Genomic DNA, 19623 nt, shown 5'->3' with positions numbered 1-19623 from the left:
TCCAGGTCATTTATATATATTACTAGACTAAGTGGGACCCGTTGGGTCCCAGCATCACACGGGAGGGCTGGTCCCCCAACGCAATATTCCACCTCTCCATCAATTCCAATATTGATGGCCAGTGGAGGAGGGGGGGGCTTTCTGGAGCGCTAGCATGGGTGTTGTGGGCTGAAGGGACTGGTTTCCAGGGCTAGTATGGAGATTGTGGGCCAAATGGATTCTTGGGCTGGCGGCTCAGTCACTCAAACCTGTTGTGCTGGCAGCTCACTCACTCGCGGCTGGTGGGCTGGCAGTTGACTCATGGCTATTACTTGAAATTCCATTTCAAGCAGGTTGGAAGGCCACCAAATTCAAGTGCAGTTTCATACCATTTCAAGCAGGGTGTAAGGCCACTAAAGACAGAGAGTCGTGACCTCTCCCTCCTCCATCTTGCAGAGACTGAGCCACGCCCACACTTCTGGGTTTTATTGTCCCTCCCCCCCTCCCACCAGAAGGGGCGTGGCCTTCATGGCGTGATTGACAGGAGAGAGAATCTCAACATTTTTTAAACACTAATAACTCTTTTATTTTTCATCGATGGGAAATATCCTCGGCACCTGATGAGCGGAGGGGGACTCTGAGTAATATGGGCAAATATTACAGTCGTACGTGGTAGCGTTTTTTCTAAAATCAATATAGAGCGCAAACAGGAAGTGGTCAAGATTAGACTTTTAATTATATAGAAGGCAAAGCAACTTTAATTAAGCAAGGCAACTTTAATTGGGCAAGGCAACTTTAATTGGGTAAGGCAACATTTATTAGGCAACACAGCTTTAGCATTTCCAAACCAAAGGCAACACAGCTTTAGCATTTCCAAACACAAAGCAACACAGCTTTAGCATTTCCAAACCAAAGGCAACACAGTTTAGCGGGGGGGGAGGGGAGCTTTCTGTTGCGCTAGTTCGTACTATTTGTTATTTGTTGCTCACACACACCCTCCACCTCACACAGACACTCACACACAGACTCACGCACACGCACGCACGCACACACACACACACACGCTGACTCATTCACACTCACACACACATACACACACACACACACACACACACAGATTCATTCACACAGACTCATTCACACACACACACACACAGACTCATTCACACACACACACACAGACTCATTCACGCACGCACACATACACAGACTAATTCACACACACACACAAGCAGACTCATTAACACACACATTCACACACACATTCACACACCACACACACACACACTCATTCACACACACACACTCACCCAATACTAAAAAGCCAAGTAACTTCAGAACGTGTTGAATATACAGTGTGTAAAATGAATGTTTAAAGCCTCCTGTAGAGGCTGCTGGTGCTGAAGCAAAAACATGCCTTAAATAACATCCAACAAACACACTCAGTCATCAACGGCGCCTGCACTCGGCGCCATCTTGACCCCACCCTTTTCCTTCTTGCCACAAACTGGAAATGACGCTAACCGGAAATTACGTCATCGGCGCCATCTTGCAACTAAGCAAAAATCACAGAATGAGCGCCAATTTTGAAATTAAACACAGCTCTGATCTAATAAAATGTTTATTCATGCTTTATCCATCCGAAAACAAGCAAGCAAGCCCTTTAAAAGCCAAGCCAATTGGACAAAAAAACGTTGCACGCCAACAAAACACATTTGCTGAAAGCCCTTTAAAAAGCCAATCCAATTGGGCAAACACTTTGCAAACAACAACACATTTGCTGAAAACCACATCCCGGGGACTCACCGTGGAGTAGACGTGCGTTCAGTGTTATTCGCAGCTCAGAGAACCATGACTCTCTCGCTTTCTCCATCTGACAGAGACTGAGTGAACCACGACATTTCCGGGTTTTATAGTCCCTCCCCCCTGCCACCAGCGGGGGCAGCAGAGAGAATGGCAAATTAAAAAAATATATTAATATCTCTCTGATTTTTCATCGATGGGAAAAATCCTCCAGTCCTGTCCAGCGGAGGGGGGCTCTGAGCGAGGTGGCCAAAAATGACGGCCGTGAGTGGCGGCGTTCTCTTGGAAATCACATCGCAGTGTCAAAAGCGGTCAAGATCTTACTTTTAGTAATATAGATGTGTTCAGTGTTATTCACAACTCAGACTGACCCTGTCGCTCCCCCCCATCTTGCAGAGACTGACTGAGGCACTCAACACTTCTGGGTTTTATAGCCCCTCCGGAAGGGGCGTGGCCTTCAGGAGAGAGAATCTCAACATTTTTTAAACACTAATAACTCTTTTATTTTTCATTGATGGGGAAAATCCTCTTGTCCTGCGCAGCAGAGGAGGACTCTGAGTAAGATGGCCAAAAATCACAGCCGTAAGTGGCAGCGTTTTTATTTAAATCAATATACAGAACAACAGGATGTAGTCAAGATCAGACTTTTAGTAATATAGATGACAATTAATTTGGCACTGAATACTCCCACAGACAACAATTAACTATTTGATTTGAATATCTTGGCTAAAAAAACAGAAAACATCCAACTAATCAGGTGGCAGTAACAGAGTTAAAAATTCTGGTCAAAGATTTTCCATCGGAACTGAGAAAGAGAGAAAAGAACAAGTTAATTGTTCGTTGCAATGTGGTGGGGAAGGATGTATAGGACAAGGTAGGATGGGATGGTTCCAGGTTTGTAGAAATCATCCAGTTGATAGATTAATGGGGGCATTTAGTGAGAAAGAAAATAAATAAAAGCTATGAAGAAATGTTTATACAAGAGTAAAAGTTAAAAAAAAAAACTAAAAGATAGTAAAAATTGCAAAATGCATGGCTGTAAGACATGCCCAGCCAGTCAAGTTTTGCCAATGGTTTGAAGAAAACTAAGCCCACATCATAGATGGATGACCAGCAGCTGAAATGGCCAGTTCTGATACAGACAGAGGAAGTGAGTTGTAGAATCCAATAATCAATCTGGAAGTCTGATGGAAGAGGAGGTGTTGTTCCTCAACCTTACATTGCTGTTGGCGGTGGCCCGTCATAGACGACGAGAGCATGGTTGTGCAGTCTCATGTCTTGTGGGATCGAGTGTGGCTCACGAATCTGATACACAAGCCACACACGTGGTAGCAGTGGGGGTACATGAAGGCTGTAGTGGGAGGATTTAGGGCTGCAGCCTTCCTCCTGTCTGGCACTAACGGGTCGGCTTCGGCGATTGTCTTCGAAACTGCTGACCGCATTCCCAGTGGTTGAACACCAGCCAGTCCTGCCACTTGCTATGTGAATTGGTTTATTATTGTCACACATGTGCTGAGAAGAAAGCTTTTTATTTGCAAGTCAAAACCTTTTGTTTCCAGTTAAATCAAATAATTCTATACACAAGTGGATTAATAAATAGTCATCCATACAAAAACACAATAGGTAATGCTAAAAGAAAAACACCAGAGTGCAGAATATAATTTTACAGCATTGTGGTGTTATAGTTCCAGACAAAAGTCTAATTTCTGCAATCAGGTAGGTTGGAAATTGGGACAAAACCCCAGTTTATGAGAGGACTGCCTAGTACTCTCATAAATAAATGTTCCTGAATCTGATTGTACATACATTCATTCAGAGAATGAGACCAAATGGATTTTCCCTCCAGAGACTTGATGGGTCAAATGGGTTTCTTCTATGTGGTACCATTTCCATGATTGCATTATTCTAAGCAATAGTGCCAATACGACAGCGATTGAACGAACCTTGGGGTATAGGTACAACTTACCAGTAGGAACACTTAGTCTATTTTTTAATAACCTGCCCTTTTCCTTGTGTAGATGACTGTTCTTCACAAGTGAACCCGAACAATGAACATTGTCAGACTGCTCAGCCAGAAGGTAATTACCGTGGAAAATATCCTGTCTTTAAATGTTATACATACACATAATTTTCCATTTGGGGTCACTTTACTGTGATTACCTGAGGGAATCTTGGCAGACTTATCAACTCTGCACTGCAGCTAACTGTATATTGCATTACATATGTCTCAAAGCAATGTAGGAACATTGGAGATGCCGGGGTGGATAAAGATCAGAGTCCATTAAATTCAACATTCAAGTAATTGCATGACACAAAGAATATGAATTATTGATTAATTCTGCAATCAATGTCAACAGTTTACAGCAGAACATACAACCAGAAAATTTCCATGATTCGCTTTGAAACCAAAAGATCTTCCTACCTTCTACTTACCATGAATTATCTGAAACTATATATACTAATGAGTTATATTTGAAAGGATGCACACCCAAATTTAACTCAAACTACAGATTGATATGTAGTTATGTAGTTGAAGGTATGAGGACTGAGCTGATCAAAGTTGACTGGGATAGCAGGCTCAAGAATAAGACGGTACATGAGCAGTGGTGTACGTTTAAGGGTATACTGTATAACCTTCAAGAAAAATTTATTCCTATGAAGAAAAAAAGGGGTAAGGGTAAGAACAGTCAGCCATGGCTCAGTAAAACTATAAAGGATAGTATTCGGCTGAAGGCAAGGGCATATAAGGTAGCCAGAGATAGTGGGAGGGTAGAGGATTGGGAAGCATTTAAAGGTCAGCAAAAAATAACTAAGAGATTAATTAAGACGGGGAAAATAGACTATGAAAGGAATTTAGCGAACAACATAAAAACTAATAGTAAGAGTTTTTATAGCTATATAAAAAGAAAAAGGGTGGCTAAGGTGAACGTTGGTCCATTGGAGGGTGAGGCTGGAGAGTTGTTGGTGGGGAACATGGAAATGGCAAAGGCATTAAACGAGTATTTTGTATCAGTCTTCACCATAGAAGACACAAAAAATATTCCAACGCTGGATAAACAGGGGGCGGTAGGAATGGAGGAGCTAAATACTATTAAGATCACCAAGGAGGTGGTATTAGGGAAATTAATGAGACTGAAGGAGGATAAATCCCCTGGGCCTGATGGATTACATCCAAGGGTCTTGAGGGAGATAGCGGTGGGGGATTGTGGATGCATTGGTGATAATTTTTCCAAAACTCCCTGGAGGCAGGAACGGTCCCAGTGGATTGGAAAATGGCCAATGTAACACCTACCTATATTTAAAAAAGGAAGTAAACAGAAGGCGGGTAACGACAGACCGGTTAGTCTACCATCGGTGGCGGGTAAATTGTTAGAGACAATTATTAAAGAAACATTAACGGGGCACTTGGATAAACATGACTTCATCGGACAGACAGAACCAGCATGGTTTTTGTGAAGGGGAAGTCCTGTTTTAACGAATCTGCTCGAATTCTTTGAGGAAGTAACACCCCGGGTGGATAAAGGGGAACCGGTGGATGTGGTATACTTGGACTTCCAAAAGGCTTTTGACAAGGTGCCACATAAGAGACTATTGCTAAAAATAAAAAATTATGGGATTGGGGGTAATATATTAGCATGGGTAGAGGATTGGCTAACAAATAGGAAGCAGAGAGTGGGGATAAATGGTTCATACTCGGGATGGCAACCGGTAACTAGCGGGGTTCCGCAAGGGTCGGTGCTGGGACCCCAGTTGTTCACAATTTATATAAATGATTTGGAGGAGGGAACCAAGTGTAATATATCAAAATTTGCGGACGATACAAAAATGGGAGGAAAAGTAGGGGATGAGGAGGATAGGAAGAGTCTGCAAAAGGATATAGATAAGCTAGGTGAGTGGGCAACAACTTGGCAGATGAAATTTAATACTAATAAATGTGAAGTCATTCACTTTGGGAAAAAAAATGATAGGGCAAGTTATTTTTTAAATGAGGAGGAGCTGCGTTGTAATGCAACGCAAAAGGATCTAGGGGTATTAGTACATGAATCACTGAAAGTTAGTATGCAGGTGCAGCAAGCAATCAGGAAGGCCAATGGAGTTTTGGCCTTTATTGCTAGGGGGATTGAGTATAAAAACACGGAGGTCTTGCTGCAGCTGTACACAGTATTAGTGAGACCACATTTGGAATACTGTGTACAGTTCTGGGGTCCATACTTAAGAAAGGATGTACTAGCCCTGGAGGCAGTGCAGCGAAGGTTTACAAGATTAATTCCTGCAATGAGGGGATTGACATATGAGGAAAGGTTAAGTAGGCTGGAACTCTACTCTTTGGAGTTTAGAAGAATGAGAGGCGATCTCATTGAAACATATAAGATCGTGAGGGGCCTTGATCGGGTGGATGCCCCGAGGATGTTCCCAATGATCGGGGAAACTAGAACTAGGGGACATAGTTGCAGAATAAGGGGGGGCTCTTTTAAAACTGAGATGAGGAAGAACTTCTTCACCCAGAGGGTGGTTAATTTATGGAATTCACTGCCCCAGGGAGCAGTGGAAGCAGAATCTTTAAATATATTTAAGACTAAAATAGATGGTTTTTTAGCTGCCAAGGGGATAAGAGGCTACGGGGAGAGGGCAGGGATATGGACCTAGGTATGGTTAGTATAGTAAGACCTGAGTGATCTCCTGGACAAGTGTCGATCGCCTAGATTGGGGTCGGAGAGGAATTTCCCGGATTTTTTTCCCGAATTGGACCTGGGTTTTTATCCGGTTTTTTGCCTCCCCCAGGAGATCACGAGGTTCTTGGGGTGGAGAGGGGTGATAGCGGTATAAAGGGGAGGGTAGTGTCTTGTGTTCTGTGTCTTGTGTCTACTGTTTGTGGGTAAGTGTGTCTGTTTAGTGTTCAGCCATGAGCGAATGGCGGTGCGGGCTCGATGGACCTGGTGGTCTGCTCTCGCACCTACTTTCTATGTTTCTATGTTTCTATGATATCTTATTATTGAGTACCACATTGGAAGTGTGCTATACTCATCTGCAATTCTTTAAATTATTTAACCAAATGACTGTTTCACAATACAAAATGTACTTTTGCCCTTCTTTAGCAGTGGGTTTTTAAATGTGTGCATGTGTGCTAAAGTTGGGCAGCATAAATTCCAACCCTTCTTTAAATAAAAGTGTGGACCAATTGTAGCCATTGTACTGGAACTGTAAAATTGCACACCAGAGATTTTTATTCATGGATTAGAGGAAATTTAAGTGCAAGGATAAGAGGATTACGATTTTTAAAATGCTATTTAATTAATGAATTTGTCTACATTAGTAATTTATTAGTTCAGCATCAGAAAATATTCATCAAGACTTGCTATATTTTAGTTGACTCCGAAATGTAGAGAAGGGATGGAATAACCCCAATAGATGTTGGTCATAATACAGATTAATAAAATGTCCACACACAAAGCACACAGACGTGTTTTTTGCACAATTCACAAAAATTACTACTTGGAATAAATTCAGATCTTCCTGTATGGAGGGAATACAATAGCGTATAACTTCAGTGTGTTTTACCGGTAGCAGGAGGCAATGTTTATTTATGCACATATCAGTTGTACCTTGGGTGAGGCAATATGTCAGCGAATTATAAGAACATTTCTGCTAGAGTTATATCAGTAGGATTTATGAACAAATTATTTTCACTGTGCCAGGAAAATATATTTTTAGACCTTGTATGTGGCATCAATTAAGCCAATTTCACAAATCACTGAAAGCTATCAAAGTACAACGCAAATTTAAATAGAATGTTCTAAAAATATTAATTGTGAATATTATGAAATTGGAAAGAAGACATTCCATCCATCTCTTTACAATCAGCAAAGATGACATAAAGTAAATCTTGAATAGCTTTTACGAGCAACAACTTTAAGTGCGGTTTGGGGGGCTGGGCAAGGATAGATATTGAGTTAGGGCACAACAACGTCTCAGATCTGCCAAATGCAATACAATCACTACATTTTTTACACTGTTTTGGACCAACTCAAATTATTTTTCAATGTAACTATATACTGTATAATGCTTAACTTTTTATGTATTAACCATTGAAAGACAAATAAACACCGCAGAGGCTTATTTGGAAAGATAGAATTTTCCATCACGAAAACTTCATGGGGACAATAAATGTCAGAATTCTCATACAGAATTTATGCTTAAATGTGTTTGGAAGGAACGGCAGATGCTGGTTTACACCAAAGATAGACATAAAATGATGGAGTAACTCAGTGGGTCAGGCAGCATCTCGGGAAAGAAAGAATGGGTGACTTTTTGGATCGAGACCCTTCTTCAGACCCTTACATGTGTTTTACTTTAGCAATACGGCACAGCATTCCAAACGTACACACATCCTTGGACCTTGATCCCACAGATGAGCATCAGGCCATAATCTCACAGATCACTTCTGATTTCATCACTTCTGGCTGTCTGCCTTCCACAGCCTCCAACCTTATCATTTCCCAGCCCCGCACAGCCCGATTTTACCTTCTTCCCAAAATCCATAAACACAACTGCCCTGGCAGACCCATTGTTTCTGCCTGCTCCTGACCCACTGAAATGATTTCCACGTATCTCAACTCCATCCTATCCCCTCTGGTCCAATCTCTCCCGACCTATTTCCAAAATACCTCACATGTCCTTTGTCTCTTTAATGACTTCTGCTTTCACAGCCCCCACTCCCTCTTATTTACTGTGGACGTTCAGTCACCTCCATCCCCCACCAGGAAGGCCTTAAAGCCCTCCATTTCTTCATTGACTGCAGAACCATCCAATATTCCTCTACGCCGTCTAATGGAGTTGGTCCTCACCCTTAACAACTTCTCCTTCGACTCCTCCCACTTCCTCTGTCCAAAGCTTAGCTATAGGCACTCACATGGGCCCCAGCTATGCCTGCCTCTTTGTAGGGTGCATTGAACAATCCCTGTTCCAAGCGTACACTGGCCCTATCCCCGAACTCTATCTCCATTACATTGACGACAGCATCGGTGCCACCTCCTACACCCATGCAGAGCATCAACTTCACCACCAATTTCCATCCTGCACTCAAATTTTCTTGGACCATCTCCGACACCTCCCTCCTCTTTCTTGATCTCAGTCTCCATCACAGGAAATAGACCATTGACTGACATCTAATATAAACCCACTGACTCCCTCAACTATGGACACTAAACGTCTTCCCACCCTGCTTCTTGCAAAGACTATCCCCTACTCCCAATTTCTCCGTCCAAGCCGCATCTGCCAAGATGAGGTGTTCCACACTAGGACATCCATGATGTCCTCATTCTTTTTGGAACGGGATTTCCTCTCTCTCATCATAGATGAGGTCCTCACTCGTGGCTCCTCGGTACCCCGCAGCTCCGCCTTTTCTCCCCCTCCCCCTAGTCGCAGCAGAGACAGAGTCGTCCTAGACCTTACCTTTCACCCCATCAGCCGTCGCTTACAAGACATAATCCTCCGAAATTTTCACCACCTCCAACGGGATCCCTACACTAGTCACATCTTCCCATCTCCACCCCCTTTCCACCTTCCGCAGAGACCATTCCCTCCGCAACTCCCGGGTTAACTTATTCCTTCCCACCCAAACCACCCCCTCTCTACATACCTTCCCCTGCAACCTCAGAAGATGCAACACCTGACCCTATACCTCATCCCTCGACTCTGTCCAGGGATCCCGACAGTCCTTTCAGGTTAGGCAGAGGTTCACATGCACCTCCTCCAACCTCACCTACTGTATCCGTTGTTCAAGATGTGGACTCTTATGAGCCTGTCCCACTTGGGCGTCATTTGTGCGTCATTTACGTGACAGGCCGGTAGTGACTGATGGGCGACTGTCGTCTGGCAGTACGACAGTCTCGCACCAAATTCTCCAGAGATGTTGCCGGTCCCGCTGAGTTACTCTAGTTTTTTTGTGTCTATTTTCAATACAACCATTGTCTAGTTACTGTTGTTTTTCAAATCATTGATCAGTGGCATGATGATATTAATCTGGTAAATGGTGATGGATTTTAGTAAAACGACAATATGTCCCTGAAAGTATAGAAAAAATGAACTGCAGGTTTACCCAAAAGGACATAAAGTGCAGGACTAACTTAGTGGGTCAGGCAGCATCTCTGGAGAATATGGATAGGTGATGTTTTGGGTCGGGACCCTTCTTCAGACCATCTAGATGCGCAGAAACTGGCAGTTGTTCAGCTGCCTTTGCTTAATACTGATGAAAAAACAAAAAAACCCCGAACTGAACCCAAAAGGAAAACATAAAGGCCATAAGAAATATAATAGCCACACTGTCATTGATCTTATCGTCTCTTGCGATCTCCGCTCCAAAGACTCAACTTTGTCCCGCTCCCACCTCTCTTCAACGTTTTTCCCACTACTTCAATCAACCTGAAAAAGGATCACAACTAAAAATATTGTCTGTCTATTCCCTTCACAGAAGCTGCCTGGCCCGCTGAGTTCCTCCAAGATTTAGTCTTTTGCTCAAGATTCATGCATCGGCAGTTTCTTGTGTCTCCATTAAGAAATAGCAGTAGATTACGTGAGCCCCTTGAGACTGTTCTACCATTTACCAAGGTCATGGTCCATCTGATTTTGGCCTCATTTACACTTTTACACTGATGCTGGAGTCATTCTTTAAAGGTGGACAAAAATTCCACCAGGGGCGCCGGGGCGATGGCTGCACTGTCGGCAGTCAGTTTTTTTTCCCGCTCTTTTTGTTATTTTTTAGTTTGGTAAAAGTTTTGTTTTAATGTTCTTTGGTTTGTTTTATGAGGGGGAGGGGGGAGGGGATCGGGGGAAACTTTTTTTCAGTTTCTTACCTTCCCGGAGATGTGATCAATTTTATGATCACATTCTCCAGGCTCTGCGGCCTACCATCGATGGAGCTGGAAGCCTCCTCGGACTGTCGTGAGACCCACCGCGGGGCGTGGACTTAACATCGGAGCTGATCCCTTGTCTGGGATCGCTCCCACCGTGACCACCACGGAACCAACACCAAGGGCTCGCAGTCTCGGGTGAGGCCGTCGGGAGCTCCAATGTCGCGGAAGGTTCACCAGCCCCGATGCGAGGTTCAATCGCCCGGCGCAGGGGAGCTGACATCCCCCCCGATGCAGGAGCTTGATCGCCTCGACGCAGAGGGCCCTGCGCCGCCGGCTATGGGAGTCAAGATCATCCCGTCAATGGGGGCTCGAGGCCCACGACCAAGGAAGAACTAAGGGAAGGACTTGAACTATATTTCACCTTCCATCACAGTGAGGAATGTGTAGGAGTCACTGTGGTGGATGTTCATGTTAAAATGTGTTTTTGAAGTGATCTGTTACTTCTAAGTGTATGACTGACCAATGAAATTTCTCGTAAGTTGCAAAACATTTTTGGCGAATAAAGTATGATTCCGATTCTGAAATGCTGGAGAAACTCAGCGGGTGAGGCAGTATCTATGGAGCGAAGGAATAGGTGATGTTTCAGGTCGAGACCCTTCTTCAGACTGATGTGGGGGTGGGGGCAGAAGAAGAAAGGAAAAGGTGGAGACAGTAGGCTGTGGGAGAGCTGGGAAGGGGAGGGGAGGGGAAGGAGGGAGAAAGCAAGGAGTACCTGAAATTGGAGAAGTCAATGTTCGTACAGCTGGGGTGTAAACTGCCCAAGCAAAATATGAGGTTCTGCTCCTCCAATTTGCGGTGGGACTCACTCTGGCCATGGAGGAGGCCAGGACAGAAAGGTCGGATTCGGAATGGGAGGGGGAATTGAAGTGCTGAGCCACCGGGTGATCAGGTTGGTTAATGCGAACTGAGCGGAGGTATTGGGCGAAGCGATCGCCAAGCCTGCGCTTGGTCTAACCGATGTAGAGCAGTTGACACCTAGAACTGTGGATGCAATGGATGAGGTTGGAGGAGGTGCAGGTGAACCTCTGCCTCACCTGGAAAGACTTCAGTGGTTCAATCTGGTCAATCATTACTCCTGCACTTGTGTTCTATGCAAGATTCCAGCATCTGCAGTTCCTTTTGTCTATACTTTTGTCTACACTGTTCCCCATATCTTTTGACTCACACTGGGAAAATGAGCTATTTTCTATTTTGAGATAAAATAAGCTATTTGAATGAGCATCTCAGCCTTGGCAGCTCTTTTAATGAATACGGTTGGAGCATGTACGTTCTCACAGTGACCGCATTGGTTTTCTCCGGGTCCGAGCTTCAATTTTTGCCCACATTCCAAAGACATGCAGGTTTGTAGGTTAATTGACATGTAAAAATTGTCCCTAGAGTGTAGGATATAAGTAGTGTACAGGTGATCACTGTTGGCACGGACTGGGTCGGCAAAAGGGCCTGTTTCCACGCTATATCTCTAAAACTAAAATTAAAATGGTCCTCAGAGAAGGAATTCATCTACTGTTGTTCTTGCACTGAGAACCTTGAGCATAACACAAACTGCTGTAATAATTTGTTCAAGAAGGAACTGCAGATGCTGGAAGATCGAAGGTACACAAAAATGCTGGAGAAACTCAGCGGGTGCAGCAGCATCTATGGAGCGAAGGAAATAGGCGACTTTTCGGGTCGACTCTGAAGTCTGAAGAAGGGTTTCGGCCCGAAACGTCGCCTATTTCCTTCGCTCCATAGATGCTGCTGCACCCGCTGAGTTTCTCCAGCTTTTCTGCTGTAATAATTTGTTGGGTTAGGCAGCATCTGTGGAGGGAATGGATAAGTAACAGTTCGGATCAGGACCATTCTTCAGATAGGACACAGAGTATGTTTGTCGGGAGAACTTAGAAATCCAATGTGAATGACAAAAGTAGCACACAGTCACAGCCTCTATCCACCATTCCAACCTGCCAAACACCTCCTGCCCCATTGGTAGATCACATTGGCTTCAACAACCACCTTAAAACCAAGGAACTGGAATGAGGTAAGTCATCCTCAATCTGAAGGACCACATAATAAGAAGGATTGGATGATAACCTTTTTCTAATTGCATTCTTTTGTCATAATAATAATAATAATTTTAACCACATTTGCTACTGGTTCATTTACAATCAAGTGCACAGCAATTCATATGGAAAAGAGGTTGGTTATTTTCAATATGTTCTGGTATGTTATAATTATAGATGTTGCAATAACTTTCCAACATAAAACAGCAGTGAGAATAGTAATTTTTTACAATTACTTTAGTATCCCGCTAACATAAAAAAGCATCTCACGAGCTGAAGATAGTGGATAGATACAGTGCACATCAGCTTCTGGGGAGCCATTGGCTTTCTATACAACCAGTAAATCAGAAGATACCCAGAAGCCAATTTAGGCTTTTTAGTCATCATATACACCAGTGTAGAAAAATAAACTTTAACGTAGCATTTTCATGGTGAGGTGGAAGAGCATTAGACCACAGCAATATGTTCTCAAGTGTCCATCTGCGAGAGATTATGGTGCGGGATTAACGGCCTGCTTGGAGAGGGGAATGTTTCATTTGTGGTTACATTTTCTGCTGCGGCTGATTAGACCTATCCATGACAGGCAGACCCCCCCCCCCCAACATAGCTTCAGCAGCTGAAGTTGTCTCTAGCCATTGGATTGGGGTGTGTAGCTGTTGCTGTTGACCATTTTGTGGCGTTGGCACCTGGCCTCCAGAGTCTTGAACCACATGCTATCATGGTGCTTCATACCTGCTTGGAGGTCCTTTCTCCACTTCAGCAGTCACTTCCCAGTTGTGGTTGCCAAAGTAAACATTTGTCAGATCTCTTTTAATCATATCCTTGTAGCAAAGCTTTGGTCTTCCTCTTGTTCTCCGTGCATTGGCATTCAACCCGTACAGCATAACTTTGGGAAGATGTCTATTTTGCATCCTGTGTACATGTACAAGCCAGCAGAGATGCTTCTGCTTGAGGATTAGTAAGTAGGTCAGGGAAAGGATAGATTAATTGCTGATTTTGTCCTGCAAAGAATGCGACAAAGCCAATTCCATTCAATTTCCATTCTTGATGTAGATTAGGTGTCCAAGCTACACTGCTGTACGGTAACATGCTTGGCGTGCGCTTTGTAGACAGATGTCTTAATTATGACTTTCCTGTTCTTCCGTGGCTGCTTGATTATCCTCCCAAAGGTGGTTGCTGCCTTTTCTGTAAGTGGATTGATTACCTCATCCAGAGAAAGACTATTGGTCACTGTAGATCCTAGGTAGGTGAATTTGTTAACAATTTCCAGCGGAGTGGCTTTTCATGTGTTTTCATGGGGGAGTGAAGTGCCCCGACCCTTGACAACTGCGTTCTTAACGCTGATTGTTAATCGGTATTCATTACAAACATTGAGACAGTCTGTCCATCAGCCCCTGAAAACCTACTTCCATTGGGGCGATAAGTGCAGCATCATCAGTGTACATGGGTTCCCTTGTAAACACAGTTCTCACCTTTGTGAGCTGAAAAAACATTTACCTATTTCACAGAGCTATCTCTTTGAGACCAGAGTTATTATGACCTTTATGTCTTCTCTGATGCCCAAATCGTTATTTGTGGAAGTTAAAATACCCCCTAACTCACCATTAGTCCTGACTAAACTGCAAAGGGTGCCCCATTCAATACATTGAAAATGCATCCTAAAATAGTCATTCAAAATAGTAATTCAAGAACAAGGTGACTTTCGGGTTTATATCCATAATTCTCCGAAGGTGCCTAGACTGGTAGATAGGGTCGTGAAGAGGTGTATGGTATGCATGCTTGCCTTCATAGGTTGGGGCACAGAATATAAGGGTTGGGTTGTTGCACCTTTTCAAGACACAAGTTTCATTTGGAGTATTGTGCACATTTCTGGCTGCTGCACTTATGGGGAGGAGGTGCTCAGTTCCCTGCTCTACCCGTTCTACATCCATGACTGTGTAACCAGACACAGTTCCAACGTCATCTTTAAATTTGCAGATGACACCACTTTTGTTGGATGAATTATAGGTAACGATGACAATAGACAATAGGTGCAGGAATAAGCCATTCGGCTCTTTGAGCCAGCACCGCCATTCACTGTGATCATGGCTGATCATTCACAATCAGTACCCCATTCCTGCCCTCCCCATATCCCTTCACCCCTCTATCTTTAAGAGATCTATCTAACTCTAATAGACAATTAGAAAATTGGGTTGAGGGGCCCGTTTCCACGCTGAGTCAGAGTATTGGAGGGAGATTGATAATCTGATTGAATGGTGTCAGAACACCAACCTTACTCTCAACGTCAGGTAAACCAAAGAGTGGATTGTTGACTTTAGAAGAGGGAAGCCAAGGATCCAAAACCCTGTCTTAATTGATTGGTTGGTGGTGGAGAGTGTCAAGAACTTCAATTTCCTGGGCGTGCATACTCTGAAGACCTGTCCTGGACCCAGCACATAGATGCAATCATAAAGAAAGCCGAACAATACATCTAGTTCCTGAGAAGATGGATGAGATTTGGTACATTGATGAATACTCTTGTGAAGGGAAGCAGGGCGCACGGTGGCGCTGCGGTACTGACTGGTTAGCTTGCAACAAAAGCTTTTCACTGTACCTCGGTACATATGACAATAACTAAACTAAACTAAACTAGAGCTGCTGCCTTCCAGTGCCAGATAACCGGGTTCAATCCTGACGATGAGTGCTGTCTGTATGGAATTTGTATGTTCTCCCTATGACTGCATGGGTTTTCTCCGGGTGCTCCGGTTTCCTCCCATATTTCAAAGATGTGCAGGTTTGTAGGTTAATTGGCTTCTCTAAATTGTTCCTAATGTGTAGGATAGAATTAGTGTACGGATGATTGCTGGTCGGCACAGACTCGTTGGGTTGAGGGGCCTGTTTCCACGCTGTATCTCTCAAGTAAACTAAACTTCTACAGGGATATGTTGGAGAGCATATTGACAGGTTGCATCATGGTCTGGTTGAGCAACTTGAATGTCCAGGAACAAAGGAGATTACAACCGGACACTGCCAGGTTCATTTATTATTTATTTAGCGAATGCAAAGTCCTTTAGCCAAGCAGTTGCCTCTTGATTTGCTGTATGAAGGGTGACAAATCCTCCTTTGAGTCTTTGTTGAGGGCATGCTTCAATGATGTGTTGCATTGTTTGCTGCTCTCCACAAGCACACCGTGGTGTTGGACTGCTGCCCCATTTGTGAAGGCTGGCCAAGCAGGGCCGTGTCCAGTCCTGAATCTATTCAGCGTCGTCCACTGCTTCCTTGGGAGATTGGTGCCAGGGACCGGTAGGGTTGGGTCTGACACCAGATGTTTATTTGGGACGTCCTTGGACTCCCATTCCTTTTTCCAAGCTGATTGGATGGTGAAATCAGCTGGTGGTGGGTTCTTCCAAATTGGTCGTCTAGATGGAAGTCGAGCAGTGGGTGGGTTGAAGATGTCCATGTGAATTGGCAGGTGAGGGGAGTTTTTGGTCTTTTGGAGCATCCTTTGAGTGAGGACTACTCGCCGGATGTGTGGAGGGGCTATGTTGGATAGGACAGGGAGCCAGGGGAGTGGTGTTGAGCGGATTGTTCCTGTGATGATCCTCATTGTTGAGTTCAATTGGGTGTCCACATGGTGTGTGTGGGATGACCTGGACCAAACAGGGGCACAATATTCGGCTGAAGAAAATGCAAGGGCTAGTGCTGAAATGCGCAGTGTGGGGGCTGCTGCCCCCCACTTTGAGCCAGCAAGCTTACTGAGGAGATTGTTTCTGGACTTCACCTTAGCTGCTGTTCTTTTGAGATGTTCCTTGAAGGATAGGGTCCTGTCAAGGGTCACTCCGAGGTAGGTTGGAGTGGGGACATACTTCAGTTTGGTCCTGCTCAGATAGATGTTTGGTTCTCTTGTGGCTTCTGCATTATGGAGGTGGAACACACTGGAGACCATTTTTTCTGGGCTTGGTTTTAGGCGCCAGGTTTTGCAGTACTTGTCCAGTTTAGCAAGGTCTTCATTGAGCACCTGTTCCAATGTACCAAAATCTGGTGCTTGGAAGGCCAAACAGATGTCATCTGCATAGATGAATTTGCGGGATTTGGTGGTGGGTAGGTCATTTGTGTAAAGGTTGAACAGGGTTGGGGCTAAGACTGACCCTTGCGGGAGCCCATTCTTCTGCGTTCTCCATGCATTCTTGTTCTGACCAAGGTGAACTCTGAACCTGCGATTGGAGAGCAGGTCCATGAAGGGCACTGACCTCCCCAGCATCGAAGGGATCTATAGGAGTCACTGCCTCAAAAAAGCAGCTATCGTCATCAAAGACCCACATCACACTGAACATGCTTTCATTTCATCCTAGGATTTGGAAGCCTGAAAAACCTGAACACCAGGTTTAAGAACAGCTTCTTCCCAACAACCATCAGGCTCTTGAACACTGCACAACACAAATTAAACTATGAAGTATGGACTGACTGTGGTTGCACTAAGGACTTTGTGCTTTTTGCATTGGGGTTATGGATTTATTGATTTTTTTTGTTCTATGTTATCTATGAGTCTTGTGTTTACAGGCCTGTTGTGTTGCAGCAAGTAAGAATTTATTGATTGCACTGGATAAATTCATGAAGATGCTGCCAGTATTGGAGGACTTTAGTTACAGTATAAGGAATGATTGGGTTTGTTTTCCCTGGAGTGAAGGAGGCTGAGGGGCGATCTGATAGAGTTTAACAACATTTTGAGAAGATTGGATGGATAGTCATAATCTTTTTTCTATGGTAGGGATTTCAAAATCACGAGGCCATCGATTTGAGGTGACAGAAAGAACTTAAAAGGTGACCGGGGCAGAATTTGCTTTCACACAGACTGCTTGATATCGAGGCACTGCCAGAAGGTATGGTATAGCCAGATACAATTACTAGGTTTAAAAGGCATTTTGACAGGCACTTGAATCAACAAGGCATAGAAGGACATTGGCCTAACATGGATAAATGGGAATAACGCAGATCAGTAAAATGGTCGGCATGGACAAGGTTAGTTGATGGTTCTGCTTCCATGCTGCATGGCTCTGAAACACTGGAAATGCATTCCTCACAGTAAGAAATAGACTAGAAATATTCCTAAAAATTAAATTATTTTATGTGAGTTAGAGTTCTGTTCACTCTTAGGAAGTACAACCATAGTCATGTCAGTTGATATCTAATTAGTTAAATAATACTAATGAAGATTATGTGTAAGAAGAAAGAATTTAATAAACTATATTAAAAATGTGGACCTGGAGATTATATTTTCTCTTTGATTCCATGCCAGTTTCTTAGGGCGCCGCATAAAAGAAGGAAGAATAAACATCAAGAGTTGAACAAACAGTCAAGCACAATTCCCTGTCATGTCAGGAGATCTTGCAGTAAACAGTTCTCAACAGGAACTATCACTTACATTATGGGCCTGATCCTTTACCTTTCCTGGCAATGACAGGCTTCATAACTTTGCTGGAGACACAAGGACCTGCAGAAGCTGGTTTCCAAAAAGAGCCACAAAGTGCTGGAATAACTCTTGGGTCAGGCAACATCCTCGGAGAACAGGTGATTTTGGCGAAGAAGAGTCCCGACATGAAACATCGATATTCCTTTTTCTCCAGAGATGTTGCCTGACCTGCTGAGTTACTCCAGCACCTTGTGTCTTTTTAAAAGTCCTAACTTCACTGATCGGAGATCAGACATTGTTGGATCACAGATGGAGTTGCAGGAGAAACGTCTCAATAGCTTCTTCCCATTTCCCCCCTTCTTCCAACCAAAAGAATGCAGAAAGTTTAATTTACAATGTTGGATTACATGTGGTTCATCAGAGCAGATTCTACTGTCATCTTCAATAATGTGTCCCTAACAGAAGATCAAGTAAGGATAAATCTTTCAACCAACAATTAATACATCTTCTTCCTCCTATCGTGGCCTGCCTTTCCACTCGAGCCCATACTTCATCTGCACACAAGTGCACTTAAATCTTGCAGCAACAGCTTCACATGCACAAATGATACCATGCCACGCTGCACAATCAGTATGGACGAGTGCTTCATGATCAGCATAGACAGAGTGGGCCAAAGGGCTTGATTCTGTACTGTGTAAGTTCTGACTCTAGTTAACAAGCAGGTGTTAACATCATTGTGTGATTGATTTTCATAGTCATGAAAAAATATGCTATCAAACCTCTATTCCATACTGCTTATTAATGCATTAATAATGACTTCTAAAGCAGGTGAATTTTCAACAAAAATGCAATAATACTGTTATAGATTCATGAAGCATACAGAAGAGTGAAGTCCTTCAATTTATTGCGCTGGCTCTTTGAAGAAATCATCTGAGCACCAGTTCAATAGACTGTTTCTACAATATTTTGTTAAAAGAGAACTACTTGAACTCTTGATGATTTAAATAGCAATATGACCATTTGAAGAAAGTCATCTGAGTGTGATTGATAGCTAGGCTAGTCATTTTAATGTAGCTTCGAATCACATTTATAATCTCCAACTTTCAATAATACTCTCATGTACAATATTGGGCATTTTAGGTGCCTGACAAAATGGAGGATTTTTGCTTTTGCAAAGCCAGCTTAACATCCTTTGCAAAAGCTACAAAGACCATGAGGATCATGGCTCCAGAGTGTCTGGGTTCTGGGGAGAGGTTGAGTACAGATTGATGTGCAGATGTCCTTTAATTGATAATATGTATGAGGGTTTTGCAGAGGGAACCAGGTCCTGCTGCAAATGCATGCTTAGGATTCATTGGGAGATGATGGGGTTATAATAATGTCGATAACTATGTCACATGGTCTTTGTGCCGTTACTCATGATTGGGCAAGGAGAGGGGCCTTGCCCAAATTGTTTACATTTCCTAGTAAAATGTTTCTTTGCTTAATAGAAATGTTCCAA

The 19623-nt window shown here is 43.5% G+C and overlaps 1 long non-coding RNA gene across 1 annotated transcript in view; it reads left to right on the top strand.

Annotated features, from left to right (window-relative positions):
- LOC129711329 (uncharacterized) overlaps window positions 1-19623 on the top strand; it is a 45277-nt gene that overhangs the window by 6799 nt on the left and 18855 nt on the right. Inside the window, exon 2 of the long non-coding RNA XR_008725819.1 lies at window positions 3801-3860. This is a non-coding gene — a long non-coding RNA (uncharacterized LOC129711329). The remainder of the gene's footprint in view (window positions 1-3800; window positions 3861-19623) is intronic.

The sequence above is a fragment of the Leucoraja erinacea genome, chromosome 29, assembly GCF_028641065.1.
Source record: "Leucoraja erinacea ecotype New England chromosome 29, Leri_hhj_1, whole genome shotgun sequence".
NCBI lineage: Eukaryota > Metazoa > Chordata > Chondrichthyes > Rajiformes > Rajidae > Leucoraja > Leucoraja erinaceus.
Note: the sequence above shows the minus strand (reverse complement) of the source record. Positions and strands in the feature narration are given on the sequence as shown.